The sequence below is a fragment of the Oncorhynchus clarkii genome, chromosome 28 (genome assembly GCF_045791955.1).
Source record: "Oncorhynchus clarkii lewisi isolate Uvic-CL-2024 chromosome 28, UVic_Ocla_1.0, whole genome shotgun sequence".
In the NCBI taxonomy this organism is placed as follows: Eukaryota; Metazoa; Chordata; class Actinopteri; order Salmoniformes; family Salmonidae; genus Oncorhynchus; species Oncorhynchus clarkii.
The window spans coordinates 15,237,922-15,253,912 of record NC_092174.1 but is presented as its reverse complement, the minus strand read 5'-3'; positions in this window follow the sequence as shown (position 1 = coordinate 15,253,912).

The following is a 15,991-nucleotide window of genomic DNA, read 5'->3' as shown; positions in this document are numbered from 1 at the left end:
ACCTTTTATTTTTTATTTATTTATTTCACCTTTATTTAACCAGGTAGGCAAGTTGAGAACAAGTTCTCATTTACAATTGCGACCTGGCCAAGATAAAGCAAAGCAGTTCGACACATACAACGACACAGAGTTACACATGGAGTAAAACAAACATACAGTCAATAATACAGTATAAACAAGTCTATATACGATGTGAGCAAATGAGGTGATATAAGGGAGGTAAAGGCAAAAAGGCCATGGTGGCAAAGTAAATACAATATAGCAAGTAAAACACTGGAATGGTAGATTTGCAATGGGAGAATGTGCAAAGTAGAAATAAAAATAATGGGGTGCAAAGGAGCAAAATAAATAAATAAAATACAGTAGGGAAAAAGGTAGTTGTTTGGGCTAAATTATAGGTGGGCTATGTACAGGTGCAGTAATCTGTGAGCTGCTCTGACAGTTGGTGCCTAAAGCTAGTGAGGGAGATAAGTGTTTCCAGTTTCAGAGATTTTTGTAGTTCGTTCCAGTCATTGGCAGCAGAGAACTGGAAGGAGAGGCGGCCAAAGAAAGAATTGGTTTTGGGGGTGACTAGAGAGATATACCTGCTGGAGCGTGTGCTACAGGTGGGAGATGCAATGGTGACCAGCGAGCTGAGATAAGGGGGGACTTTACCTAGCAGGGTCTTGTAGATGACATGGAGCCAGTGGGTTTGGAGACGAGTATGAAGCGAGGGCCAGCCAACGAGAGCGTACAGGTCGCAATGGTGGGTAGTATATGGGGCTTTGGTGACAAAACGGATTGCACTGTGATAGACTGCATCCAATTTGTTGAGTAGGGTATTGGAGGCTATTTTGTAAATGACATCGCCAAAGTCGAGGATTGGTAGGATGGTCAGTTTTACAAGGGTATGTTTGGCAGCATGAGTGAAGGATGCTTTGTTGCGAAATAGGAAGCCAATTCTAGATTTAACTTTGGATTGGAGATGTTTGATATGGGTCTGGAAGGAGAGTTTACAGTCTAACCAGACACCTAAGTATTTGTAGTTGTCCACGTATTCTAAGTCAGAGCCGTCCAGAGTAGTAATGTTGGACAGGCGGGTAGGTACAGATAGCGATCGGTTGAAGAGCATGCATTTAGTTTTACTTGTATTTAAGAGCAATTGGAGGCCACGGAAGGAGAGTTGTATGGCATTGAAGCTTGCCTGGAGGGTTGTTAACACAGTGTCCAAAGAAGGGCCAGAAGTATACAGAATGGTGTCGTCTGCGTAGAGGTGGATCAGAGACTCACCAGCAGCAAGAGCGACCTCATTGATGTATACAGAGAAGAGAGTCGGTCCAAGAATTGAACCCTGTGGCACCCCCATAGAGACTGCCAGAGGTCCGGACAGCAGACCCTCCGATTTGACACACTGAACTCTATCAGAGAAGTAGTTGGTGAACCAGGCGAGGCAATCATTTGAGAAACCAAGGCTGTCGAGTCTGCCGATGAGGATGTGGTGATTGACAGAGTCAAAAGCCTTGGCCAGATCAATGAATACGGCTGCACAGTAATGTTTCTTATCGATGGCGGTTAAGATATAATTTAGGACCTTGAGCGTGGCTGAGGTGCACCCATGACCAGCTCTGAAACCAGATTGCATAGCAGAGAAGGTATGGTGAGATTCGAAATGGTCGGTAATCTGTTTGTTGACTTGGCTTTCGAAGACCTTAGAAAGGCATGGTAGGATAGATATAGGTCTGTAGCAGTTTGGGTCAAGAGTGTCACCCCCTTTGAAGAGGGGGATGACCGCAGCTGCTTTCCAATCTTTGGGAATCTCAGACGACACGAAAGAGAGGTTGAACAGGCTAGTAATAGGGGTGGCAACAATTTTGGCAGATAATTTTTAGAAAGAAAGGGTCCAGATTGTCTAGCCCGGCTGATTTGTAGGGGTCCAGATTTTGCAGCTCATTCAGAACATCAGCTGAGCAGATTTGGGAGAAGGAGAAATGGGGAAGGCTTGGGCGAGTTGTTGTGGGGGGTGCAGTGCTGTTGACCGGGGTAGGAGTAGCCAGGTGGAAAGCATGGCCAGCCGTAGAAAAATGCTTATTGAAATTCTCAATTATGGTGGATTTATCAGTGGTGACAGTGTTTCCTATCTTCAGTGCAGTGGGCAGCTGGGAGGAGGTGTTCTTATTCTCCATGGACTTTACAGTGTCCCAGAACTTTTTTGAGTTAGTGTTGCAGGAAGCAAATTTCTGCTTGAAAAAGCTAGTCTTGGCTTTTCTAACTGCCTGTGTATAATGGTTTCTAGCTTCCCTGAACAGCTGCATATCACGGGGGCTGTTCGAAACTAATGCAGAACGCCATAGGATGTTTTTGTGTTGGTTAAGGGCAGTCAGGTCTGGGGAGAACCAAGGGCTATATCTGTTCCTGGTTCTAAATTTCTTGAATGGGGCATGTTTATTTAAGATGGTTAGGAAGGCATTTTTAAAAAATATCCAGGCATCCTCTACTGACGGGATGAGATCAATATCCTTCCAGGATACCCCGGCCAGGTCGATTAGAAAGGCCTGCTCGCTGAAGTGTTTCAGGGAGCGTTTTACAGTGATGAGTGGAGGTCGTTTGACCCCTGACCCATTACGGATGCAGGCAATGAGGCAGTGATCGCTGAGATCTTGGTTGAAAACAGCTGGTTAGGATGATATCTATGAGGGTGCCCGTGTTTAAGGCTTTGGGGAGGTACCTGGTAGGTTCATTGATAATTTGTGTGAGGTTGAGGGCATCAAGTTTAGATTGTAGGATGGCTGGGGTGTTAAGCATGTTCCAGTTTAGGTCGCCTAGCAGCACAAGCTCTGAAGATAGATGGGGGGCAATCAGTTCACATATGATGTCCAGAGCACAGCTGGGGGCATAGGGTGGTCTATAGCAGGCGGCAACGGTGAGAGACTTGTTTTTAGAGAGGTGGATTTTTAAAAATAGTAGTTCAAATTGTTTGGGTACAAACCTGGATAGTAGGACAGAACTCTGCAGGCTATCTTTGCAGTAGATTGCAACACCGCCCCCTTTGGCAGTTCTATCTTGTCTGAAAATGTTGTAGTTTGGAATTAAAATGTCAGAATTTTTGGTCGTCTTCCTAAGCCAGGATTCAGACACAGCTAGAACATCCGGGTTGGCAGAGTGTGCTAAAGCAGTGAATAGAACAAACTTAGGGAGGAGGCTTCTAATGTTAACATGCATGAAACCAAGGCTATTACGGTTACAGAAGTCGTCAAAAGAGAGCGCCTTGGGAATAGGAGTGGAGCTAGGCACTGCAGGGCCTGGATTCACCTCTACATCGCCAGAGGAACAGAGTAGGAGTAGAATAAGGGTGCGGCTAAAAGCAATAAGAATTGGTCGTTTAGAACGTCTGGAACAGAGAGTAAAAGGAGGTTTCTGGGGGCGATAAAATAGCATCAAGGTATAATGTACAGACAAAGGTAAGGTAGGATGTGAATACAGTGGAGGTAAACCTAGGTATTGAGTGATGAAGAGAGAGATATTGTCTCTAGAAACATCATTGAAACCAGGAGATGTCATTGCATGTGTGGGTGGTGGAACTAATAGGTTGGATAAGGTATAATGAGCAGGACTAGAGGCTCTACAGTGAAATAAGCCAATAAACACTAACCAGAACAGCAATGGACAAGGCATATTGACATTAAGGAGAGGCATGCTCAGTCGAGTGATCAAAAGGGTCCAGTGAGTGGAGAGGTTGGTTGGGGGTCACGGCGATTTAGACAGCTAAATCGGTAGCAAGCTAGCATAGGAGCAAGCTAGCATAGAATGGAGGTCTGTTATTAGCCAACTCTTGCGTTCCGTCAGTAGATTAGTGGGTTTCCGTGTGGTAGAGGGGATTAATCCAAATCACACAACAACAACAAAAATAAAAACAATAGATATAGTTATAGAGGCCCAAGAAGAAAAATAAATAAATAAAAATAAAATAAAAATTGTCCGATTGTCTATTCAGATAGCAGCCGATAAGATAGCCAACGGCTAGCAGGCCGCAGATGGGCGCCCAGGCAACGTTGCGCCGGAGGAGCCAGCCGGACAATTCCCTCGGGTAGACAACGTCGGCAGTCCAACTGTGAAGGCCCGGTGGGGCTCCGCGTAGGCAGCAAAACGGGTCCGGATAGGTGACTGCAGCCCAGGATTGATTGATGGAACTCTTCAGCTGGCTAGCTCCGGAACAATTGATGTTAGCTCCGGAATCGACGAAAGCCGATAGTCACACGGATAGCAGCTAGCTAGCTGTGAGATCCAGGTATGGATGTCCAGAGCCAGCGGCCGAAATCCGGTATGTTCCGTTCCGAGCCGCGCTGCGCTGCACCGCGCCGTACAAAACTGCAGATAGATTCTCGAGCCAAAGGACAGCCGATGACCACAAACCGTGGTTAGCTGAGTACTAACGATTAGCCAGTAAATAAGCTAACTAGCTTCTGAACCAGCTTCAGAGTAGCTTCTGGACCAGCTTCTGGCTAGCTCCCGGCTAGCTTCTGGCTAATTTCTGGCTAGCCTCTCGGAGGATTACAGATCTGAGGTAAATAATACTTTTTTATATAAATATAAATTGGTGAAGCGGATTGCAGGAGAGTGTTCTGAAGATGAGTTTTTGGAAAATTAAAAATGTATGTGAAAAAAAAGTTGTAAATATATCTATATATTTATATACACGACAGGACGAGGACAAAAATACGTCTGAACTGCTATGCCACCTGGATGTCTAGGTCTTAATTGAAAGGGGAAAAAAACAAAAAAACAGCAGACACTAGGCCCTAAATGGAAGGAGTTTGACACCCCTGCACTAGAGAATCTAGGGTCTTGCCTAGCATATCTTTGCTCCGTGGTGCACCTTGGAAGGAACCAGTTGCTAGGGTTCAGTCAGTGTGCCCCCTCCGCAAAATACAGCTGACAGATATTTTTATATTTATAAATAATTATTATAGAACGTGGGCTTAGAAAAGAACGTTTCGTAATTAATTTAACATCTGAAAAATCCCAAAAACAGGACAAATCTGAGGGGGCAAATGCCCTTGTGACCACTAGGGGCATGACTCTGGCTACATATCAACCACATATAGCCGCATCTGAGTTGCATCTGAGTATAAATTCACAGTAGTTGCAGCAGTTTATTTAAAAAATACTTCAACATAATGGTAAGGGGGATGGAGTGTTTTGAGGTGTTCAATGTTCCAAGTATGGATTGAGATTGTACTGATGGTGGCAGGAGGGGGATCTACGTCAGGTTGTGAGAGGGTGGCCTCAGATTCAAGAGACCTCTTTTCAAAATAGAATACTGAGTGATGTGACCACTAACTGACACGGATAACGTGGCTGTCTGGAGTGAAAGCTTCTTCCTATAAAATAACGATAACAATCTCAACATATCACACTAAATGGAGGAACAAAAATGTGTGTTTAGGATGTAACGTCATCCCCTGAGTCCAGGTTGAATTATAACAATGATGTTAGCAGGTCACAAGGCCATGGGCCACAATCTCCAAGGTTCTGGTATGTATTTGTTCATCCATTTTTACACTGCGCTGTCTTCTAAGATGCCAACAACTGGCCACGCTAGTTCATTGTCATATTCACTTGTCAGTTGACATTCTACTGTAGGATCCAAAATGTCCCCACTGCTCTCTCCTTTTGCTCTCCCTTGGTGGATTTTTTTCCAAAGATAAGACCTCTGTGGCTTTTCATTTTTTTCAACCAGAAACACATATGGCTAAAACAGGATGATAATTATTGAGCCAGGTCGACAGTCTGAAACACTTTTGCTGTTCATTGTCATAGATCCCGTCTAGACGGAGGTTCTCTCTTTCTCTAGGTCTCCATTTCTTTCTGTCTCTGACAACTCAACAGGAAAGTGTCAACTAGCTACCAGAATAAAACAACCAGAAACGTATAGAGGCCTTGGAGAGAGAGAAAGTGAAAGAGAGAGAGATACAGTGGGGCAAAAAAGTATTTAGTCAGCCACCAATTGTGCAAGTTCTCCCACTTAAAAAGATGAGAGAGGCCTGTAATTTTCATCATAGGTACACTTCAACTATGACAGACAAAATGAGAAAAAAAATCCAGAAAATCACATTGTAAGATTTTTAATGAATTTATTTGCAAATTATGGTGGAAAATAAGTATTTGGTCAATAACAAAAGTTTATCTCAATACTTTGTTATATACCCTTTGTTGGCATTGACAGAGGTCAAACGTTTTCTGTAAGTCTTCACAAGGTTTTCACACACTGTTGCTGGTATTTTGGCCCATTCCTCCATGCAAATCTCCTCTAGAGCAGTGATGTTTTGGGGCTGTTGCTGGGCAACACGGAATTTCAACTCCCTCCAAAGATCTTCTATGGGGTTGAGATCTGGAGACTGGCTAGGCCACTCTAGGACCTTGAAATGCTTCTTACGAAGCCACTCCTTTGTTGCCCGGGCGGTGTGTTTGGGATCATTGTCATGCTGAAAGACGCAGCCGCATTTCATCTTCAATGCCCTTGCTGATGGAAGGAGGTTTTCACTTAAAATCTCACGATACATGGCCCCATTCATTATTTCCTTTACACGGATCAGTCGTCCTGGTCCCTTTGCAGAAAAACAGCCCCAAAGCATGATGTTTCCACCCCCATGCTTCACAGTAGGTATGGTGTTCTTTGGATGCAACTCAGCATTCTTTGTCCTCCAAACACAACGAGCTTTTTTACCAAAAAGTTATATTTTGGTTTCATCTGACCATATGACATTCTCCGGATCTTCTTCTGAATCATCCAAATGCTCTCTAGCAAACTTCAGACGGGCCTGGACATGTACTGGCTTAAGCAGGGGGACACGTCTGGCACTGCAGGATTTGAGTCCCTGGCGGCATAGTGTGTTACTGATGGTAGGCTTTGTTACTTTGGTCCCAGCTCTTTGCAGGTCATTCACTAGGTCCCCCCGTGTGGTTCTGGGATTTTTGCTCACCGTTCTTGTGATCATTTTGACCCCACGGGGTGAGATCTTGCGTGGAGCCCCAGATCGAGGGAGATTATCAGTGGTCTTGTATGTCTTCCATTTCCTAATAATTGCTCCCACAGTTGATTTCTTCAAACCAAGCTGCTTACCTATTGCAGATTCAGTCTTCCCAGCCTGGTGCAGGTCTACAATTTTGTTTCAGGTGTCCTTTGACAGCTCTTTGGTCTTGGCCATAGTGGAGTTTGGAGGTTGTGGACAGGTGACCTTTATACTGATAACAAGTTCAAACAGGTGCCATTAATACAGGTAATGAGTGGAGGACAGAGGAGCCTCTTAAAGAAGAAGTTACAGGTCTGTGAGAGCCAGAAATCTTGCTTGTTTGTAGGTGACCAAATACTTATTTTTCCACCATAATTTGCAAATAAATTCATTAAAAAATCCTACAATGTGATTTTCTGGACATTTCTCATTTTGTCTGTCATAGTTGAAGTGTACCTATGATGAAAATTACAGGCCTCTCTCATCTTTTTAAGTGGGAGAACTTGCACAATTGGTGGCTGACTAAATACTTTTTTGCCCCACTGTATGTAAGAAGGTAACTTGCAAAATAATGGAAACAGTTGAGTAAATGAGGGATACAAAGTATATTGAAAGCAAGTGCTTCCACACAGGTGTGATTCCTGAGTTAATTAAGCAATTAACATCCAATCATGCTTAGGGTCATGTATAAAAATGCTGGGCAGGCCATTATTTTGGCTACCATGGCTAAGCCCCCATAGAATGACAAGGTTTTATAAGCAGGAAAACAATATAAACCATATGCTATGGCCATCTCAGTCACCAGATCTCAACCCAACTGAACACTTACAGTACGGGAGATTCTGGAGCAGCGCCTGAGAAAGCGTTTTCTACCACCATCAAGGAAACGCCAAATGATAGAATTTGTCGTGGAAGAATGGTGTCGCGTCCCTTCAATAGAGGTCCAGAAACTTGTAGAATCTATGTCAAGATGCTTTGAAGCTGTTCAGGCTTGTGGTGGCAGTTACCTGTATATCTGTCTATTTCTCAATTTAAAGATTATAGAAAGAGGCAGAGAGGTCAATCTGAACTTTGTACAGTAAGTGCCAGCTTAACTCAGTAGGGTAGACTTCCTCTTTGATCTTACCCATAATACATTAGCTTACAAAGCATTATGTTGTGTAATTGCTCTATTTAATTCATTTAGCTCATTATAACTATCTGAAGATACAAATACATAAAAAGCTTAGGAGTGGTAGAGGCACCGCGACCACATAGTGACATTTCAGTAGATAGATAAAGATTCTGATATTGGTCAATGACTGTCAGATAAGAGGATCTTATAACATTTCCAACAGCATTATGACACAACACAGGACCGACACAAATTCAAATGTTGAGTTGAATTTATGTGACATCGCAGTGATCTAAAATGACATAAATATTCAGTATCTACCCAGATCTGAGTTCCGAGCTGCTGAAACAGAGGGTGACCTACAGCGGGGTGAAATCCCAGCTACGCAAGCTAAACCTGAGATGCGGCTTCATCCACCCGGCAAAACTCGTCTTGACCTTCCAGAATACAACACACGCGCTTTCCACTGCCAAGGAGGCTCAAGACTTCTTGGAGAAACACCTCAAGCCCAACACACAAGGGGACGAGCTGACAGATCTGGGCTGACCCCAATTTGACTGGCTCAATGTTCAGGTATGCTGTCCACACACAACCACATAGCCTAGCCTATGGCTATGATGCTGCCCTCAGCATAAGACAAGGATAGGACACCCTCTAAAATGTAAAATGACCACTATTATTATTATTATTATTATTGTGGAACATTGGACTTCGTTATTATTATATTACCTACAGTACCAGTCAAAAGTTTGGACACACCTACTCATTCATGGGTTTTTCTTTATTTTTACAATTTTCTTTAACAAATCAAACTATATTTTATATTTGAGATTCTTCAGAGTAGCCACCCTTTGCCATGATGACAGCTTTGCACACTCTTGGTATTCTCCCACACAACAGGTAGTCAGTCACCTGGAAGGCATTTCAATTAACAGGTGTGCCTTGTTAAAAGTTAATTTGTGGAATTTCTTTCCTTCTTAATGCGTTTGAGCCTATCAGTTGTTGTGAAAAGGTAGGGGTGGTATACAGAAGATAGCCCTATTTGGTAAAAGACCAAGTCCATATTATGGCAAGAACAGCTCAAACAAGCAAAGAGAAACGACAGTCCATCATTACTTTAAGACATGGTCAGTCAATACGGAAAATTTCAAGAACTTTGAAAGTTTCTTCAAGTGCAGTTGCAAAAACCATCAAGTGCAATGATGAAACTGGCTCTCATGAGGAACCAAAGGAAAGGAAGACCCAGAGTTACCTCTGCTGCAGAGGATATTTAGAGTTAACTGCATCTCAGATTTCAGCTAAAATAAATGCTTCACAGAGATCAAGTAACAGACACATCTCAACATCAACTGTTCAGAGGAGACTGAGTGAATCAGACCTTCATGGTCGAATTGCTGCAAAGAAACCACTACTAAAGGACACCAATAAGAAAAGACTTGCTTGGGCCAAGACACACGAGCAATGGACATTAGACCAGTGGAAATCTTTCCTTTGGTCTGATGAGTCCACATGTTAGATTTTTGGTTCCAACTGCTGTATTTTTGTGAGACGCGCAGTAGGTGAACGGATGATCTCTGCATGTGTGGTTCCCATCGTTAAGCATGAAGGAGGAGGTGAGATGGTGTGGTTTGCTTTGTTGGTGACACTGTCTGTGATTTATTTAGAATTCAGTTGCACTTAACCAGCATGGCTACCACAGAATTCTAAAGCGATACTCCTGGTTTGCGCTTAGTGGGACTATCATTTGTTTTTCAACAGGACACTGACCCAAAACACACCTCCAGACTGTATAAGAGGTATTTGACCAAGGAGAGTGATGGAGTGCTGCATCAGATGACCTGGCCTCCATAATCACCCGACCTCAACCCAATTGAGATGGTTTGGGATGAGTTGGACCGCAAAGTGAAGGAAAAGCAGCCAACAAGTGCTCAGCATATGTGGGAACTCCTTCAAGACAGTTGGAAAAGCATTCCTCATGAAGCTGGTTGAGAGAATGCCACGAGTGTACAAAGCTGTCATCAAGGCAAAGGGTGGCTACTTTGAAGAATCTCAAATATAAAATATATTTTGATTTGTTTTTTGGTTACTACATGATTCTATATGTCTTATTTTATATATTTGATGTCTTCACTATTATTCTACAATGTAGAAATTAGTAGGTGTGTCCAAACTTTTGACAGTATGTTCTAGGACATTTAGACTCTAATGACACCACGCTAATTAATTAACAATAGACAATATATTGAAGTGTCATGCAGACTGGGGTTGATTCCTTGTGGGGATACATGCGTCCCTATATGGGCTAAATAGGGCAAATTTGGCAATATATATAATGTAATCTATTCCCCTAATATGTTTATTGTACTATTATTTAGGATAGACGAACAGTCCCATATGGGCTACCACACAATTGCTTTTCTGTTCGTTTTTTCCCCTTCCTGTTGAGGCCTATGGGCTACGAGGAAATATTGTAAAGATTTAGATCATAGACTGCATTTCATACCCTCTTCTTTTTTCCTTTTTCTGTATATAGTATAGAGCAACTGAGTGCTTACTATAACTGAGGGTATGTTTCAGGTCATTTAAACCATGTTGCTAATAATAATGAGGATAATGGTTCAAGAGCTAATGCTCCTACAGCCAACCTATTGGACTGTTTAGGGTTGCTTACTTTTTCCTTTCATTACCCACCCTAACTTCAATATAAATGTCTGAAGGGGTAAATTGTTTCTTTATTTTGTGTTTTACTTTATTTTGTTCTTAATACCGTAAGAACTAAAAAATATATACTTGTCGCTTCAGCGATTCTATCTTAAAAGGGTTCTTCGGGTGTTCCCATAGGAGAACCCTTTGAAGAACTCTTTTTGGTTCCATTTTAGTTCCATGTGGAATGCTTTACACAGAGGGTTCTACATGGAACCCTTAAGAGTTCTACCTGGAACCAAAAAGTCCTATGGGGACAGCTGAAGAACCTCTTTGTAAACCTTTTTTTCTAAGAGTGTAGAATGAAATACCTTTCTTTTGGTGTCCTTTCCTCTGTTCATAGCTTCTAAACCCCATTATGATATTTTGAATCCTCTCTAGTGCAGAATTAGAACCCGTTTTCCTGATGTGTTGATGTTTAACATTGTTTTATGTATTTGATCATTTGCCATTTTATACAATTTTTGCAGGCACTGTCAGAAACAGTGTTCAAACCAGCAGCAATAACTCCAGGCTGAACTGCAAGAATTGAGGAATCTGCCTTTGTCTCTTCGGTTGACAGTCATGAATGTAATAGGACCAACTGCAATCCACATGCAACCAAGGCTCTCCGGCATATACAGTACTCTCTGATTACAACCTCATTGATGCCTGGCAAGCACATAACATAAAGCAAAAGAGTACACTTTCTACTCAAACATTCACACAAGTTGATTTCATACTACTATCTTCACCTCCATATCTAATAGAAACTTGACATATGAGCTTGTCTAACCACTATGCTTACTATTGCCAACTTAACGTCTTAGAATCTACTAAAAGAGCCACAGGATGGCATTTCACTGTTTCAGGACTACAAAATCCTACATTCTGTGATCATTTTGAAATTGAACTCAATTAGTTTATAATGATCAGTACAAATTCAGTCGATGACCCCAGGATTTTATGGGACGCCACCAAAGGTTTTATTAAAAATAATGTAACTGCATTTGCGTCTGGGTTGAATAAATCACAATTAAATAAGATATTAGATTTGGAAATGTTCTTAACTGCATTAGAGTGTTCTCAACAAGGACCAGGTAGCTATTACTCTTTCAAAGTCAAGACAGAACTAAATCTATCAATAAGACAGAAAGCAGAATTTGCCATCCATCGAGTTAAACTCAACCATTACTTCCATGGTAATCGTCCCAGTCGTTAACTGGCCAACCAGCTATGCAGTAATGATCAATTAGCTGGTATAGCACCTATTGAATCTGAAACCGGGGAATTACTATCAGAACCCAAATTAATCCCTAAAAAATTATCCCACTTCCATAAAGAACTAAGCCCTTTCTAAAATAATTAGAGTTATTTTCAATTGCTAACATGCGTTGGTCAAAACTGAAGTCACATTGTCAAAACTCTTCACACAGTCAGCGAAACAGAAGTGTATATGGACCAAACTGTGAATCATTTTTCATTGGTTTCACACAGAATACATTCAATGACCACATTCTCCGAAATCCATGAACTCTTTTCTCATTCATACTCCACCACCTGCAAAACTCTATATTTGCAGCACGTTTTCAAATGCTAACACACTGTTTCCAAAACGGTTAAAAACCCATTCAAAACAGAATGCATGTTGGTAATGCAGACTGTGTGGCTTCAGTATTGACCGATGATTGTTAGCAATGAAAAAAACTGTAAGAAGTCCTCTTCTCTTAAACATGAAATACAGCCATGTTTTTAGAGCTCCAACAGTGCAGTAACACCTAGCAATTATAATAATAATAAAAAACATTACACACATAATCCAGAAACATTTTGAAATGAATAACAACAATATCAGAACAAGCAATGTCAGAGAATGGAATATAAATACATATTAATATAATGGTGTGTAAAGACAGTATGGATAGTATATGAATAGAAAAGGTGTGTACAGCAGTAGTAATAAATGATGAGCCAGGACTAGAATACAGTATACACATATAAATTGGGTAAAACAGTATGTAAACATTATTAAAGTGACCAGTGTTCAATGACTCTGTGTACATAGGGCAGCAGTGTCTAAGGTGCAAGGTAGAGTACCGGGTGGTAGCCAGCTAGAAAAGTAACTAAGGCTAGTGGTGACTGTTTAACAGTCTGATGACTTGGAGATAGAAGCTGTTTCTCAGTCTCTCGGTTCCAGCTTTGATGCACATGGTCGTGGCTGAGGTCCTTGATGATCTTCTTGGCCTTCCTGTGACACCGGGTGCTGGAGGGCAGGCAGTGTGCCCCCAGTGATGCGTTGGGCTGACCGCACCACCTTCTGAAGAGCCCTGCCGTTGCAGACAGTACAATTGCCGTACCAGGCGGAGATACATCCTGACAGGAGGCTCTTAATGGTGCATTGGTAGAAGTTTGTGAGGTTCTTAGAGGCCAAACCAATTTATTCAGCCTCCTGAGGTTGAAGAGGCACTGTTCTGCCATCTTCACCACTCTGTCTGTGTGAAGGGACAATTTCAGGTTGTCAGTGATGTGCACACCGATGAACATGAAGCTTTTGACCCTCTCCACTGTAGCCCTGTGGATGTGGATGGGGGCGTGCTCTCTCTGCCTTGTCCTGTAGTCCATGATCAGCTCCTTCATTTTTTTGGACGTTGAGGGAGCCATTTTTTTCCTGACATCATTCTGCCAAAGCTCTCACCTCCTCCCTGTAGACTGTCTCATCATTGTTGGTAATCAGGCCCTCCACTGTTGTGTCTTCAGCTAACTTGATGATTGAGTTGTAGATGTGCGTGGTCATGCAATCATGGGTGAACAGGGAGTACAGGAGGGGGTTGAGCGCGCACCCCTGTGGGGCCCCTGTGTTGAGGATCAGCAAGGGGGAGGTGTTGTTGCCTATCTTCACCACTTGGGGTCGACCATCAGTAAGTCCAGGACTCAGAATCACTGGAAGCAGCAGACCAAGAGATCCAATTTCGCCTCTGTTATTGTTATTATACATGTAACACCTGGCCCAGGCAATTCGTCAATCGAAGGAAATAACACCCTTTTTCCTAAAATCTACTGATCACTTCATCTCATTATATGCAGATTGTATTTTACTATATCTAGACACTGTATCTCAATCGTTCCCAAACACATGGAAAGTCATAGATAAAATCAGTTTCATCTCAAGTTATCCTCTTGAAACTAGGGGGAACTATTTGTATTTTGGGAAAAATAACGTTCCCAAAGTAAACCGCCTATTTCTCAGGACCAAATGCTAGAATATGCATATAATTGACAGCTTAGGATAGAAAACACTAAAGTTTCCAAAACTGTCAAAATATTGTCTGTGAGTATAACAGAACTGATATTGCAGGCGAAAGCCTAAGAAAAATCCAATCAGGAAGTGACTCATGTTTTGAAACCGTTGTGTTCCTATGCACCCCTATTGGCCACTGAAAGGGATATCAACCAGATTCCTTTTTCTACGTATTCCCTAAGGTGTCTACAGCATTGTGACGTAGTTTCACGCCTTTATGTTGAAGAATGAGCGTAAACGACTACATTGCGTAAGTGGCCAGCTGAGGGCTCTCAGAGTGATTCTTGTGTAATAGACAGAGTTAGTCATTTTTCCTCTCGCTCCTACTGAAAAGCCAATTGTCCCGGTTGATATATTATAGAATAGATATTTGAAAAACACCTTGAGGATTGATTATAAAAAATGTTTGCCATGTTTTTGTCGATATTATGGATATAATTTGAACTTTTTTTCGGCGTTGTCGTGACCGCTATTTCCGGTGGATTGCTGAACATAACGTGACAAACAAACGGAGGACGTTTGGATATAAAAATAATCTTTATGGAACAAAAGGAACATTTGCTGTCTAACTGGGAGTCTCCTCAGTTAAAACATCCGAAGATCATCAAAGGTAAACGGTTAATTTATTGCTTTTCTGATTTTCGTGACCAAGCTTCCTGCTGCTAGCTGGACATAATGCTATGCTAGGCTATCGATAAACTTACACAAACGCTTGTCTTGCTTTGGCTGTAAAGCATAATTTCAAAATCTGAGATGACAGGGTGATTAACAAAAGGCTAAGCTGCGTTTCACTATATTTCACATGTGATTTCATGAATATTAATATTTTCTAGTAATATTCTTTGACCGTTGCGCTATGCTAATTAATGTAGTTGATGACAATTCTCCCGGATCCGTGATGGGTAGTTCCAAGAGGTTAAAAAATGCATCTAGCCTCCCGGGTGGCGCAGTGGTTAAGGGCCTTGTACTGCAGCGCCAGCTGTGCCATCAGAGACTCTGGGATTGTGCCCAGGCTCTGTCATAAACGACCGGGAGGTCCGTGGGGCGACGAACAATTGGCCTAGCGTCGTTCGGGTTAGGGAGGGCTTGGCCGGTAGGGATGTTCTTTTCTTATCGCTCGCCAGCTACTCCTGTGGCGGGCCGGGCGCAGTGCGCGCTAACCAAGGTTACCAGGTGCACGGTGTTTCCTCCGATACATTGGTGCGGCTGGCTTCCGGGTTGGATGCACGCTGTGTTAAGAAGCAGTGCGGCTTGGTTGGGTTGTGTATTGGAGGAAGCATGACTTTCAACCTTCGTTTCTCCCGAGCCCGTACGGGAGTTGTAGCGATGAGACAAGATAGTAGCTACTAAAAACAATACCACGAAATTGGGGAGAAAAAAGGGGTAAAATTTAAAAATAAAAAAAAATATATATATATATATATATATATATATATATATATATATATATATATATATATATATATATATATAAAATGCATATAACCAAATCAGCACTACTGCCTCTCAAGACCCCGATGGAGGACTCCATCTCTACGTATAGAATCCCAACCGTTTTCCATTTTAAATATTTGGGAGTAGATATTAGATTTTAGATTAAACCATTACCAGAAACTTTAACAGAATGCTCAAATCAATTCAATCCGACATCAGTAGATGGAATAATAGCCCAGTGCTTTAACTGGCAAAATATCTATTGTCAAAATGAAAATATTGCCACAGCTGAATTTCTCTACTTCAATTCTTCCCATGGCTCCCTCTTCTGAGTATTTGGATAAAATGCATAGTGCGGTTTCAAAATGTATACTGCAAGATAAACGATCCCGGATAGAATTAACAAATTGCTTTAGACATGATTATTCTGCCCCCTGGCTGAGTATAGAGAGAAATATGGTATCTCCTATTGCC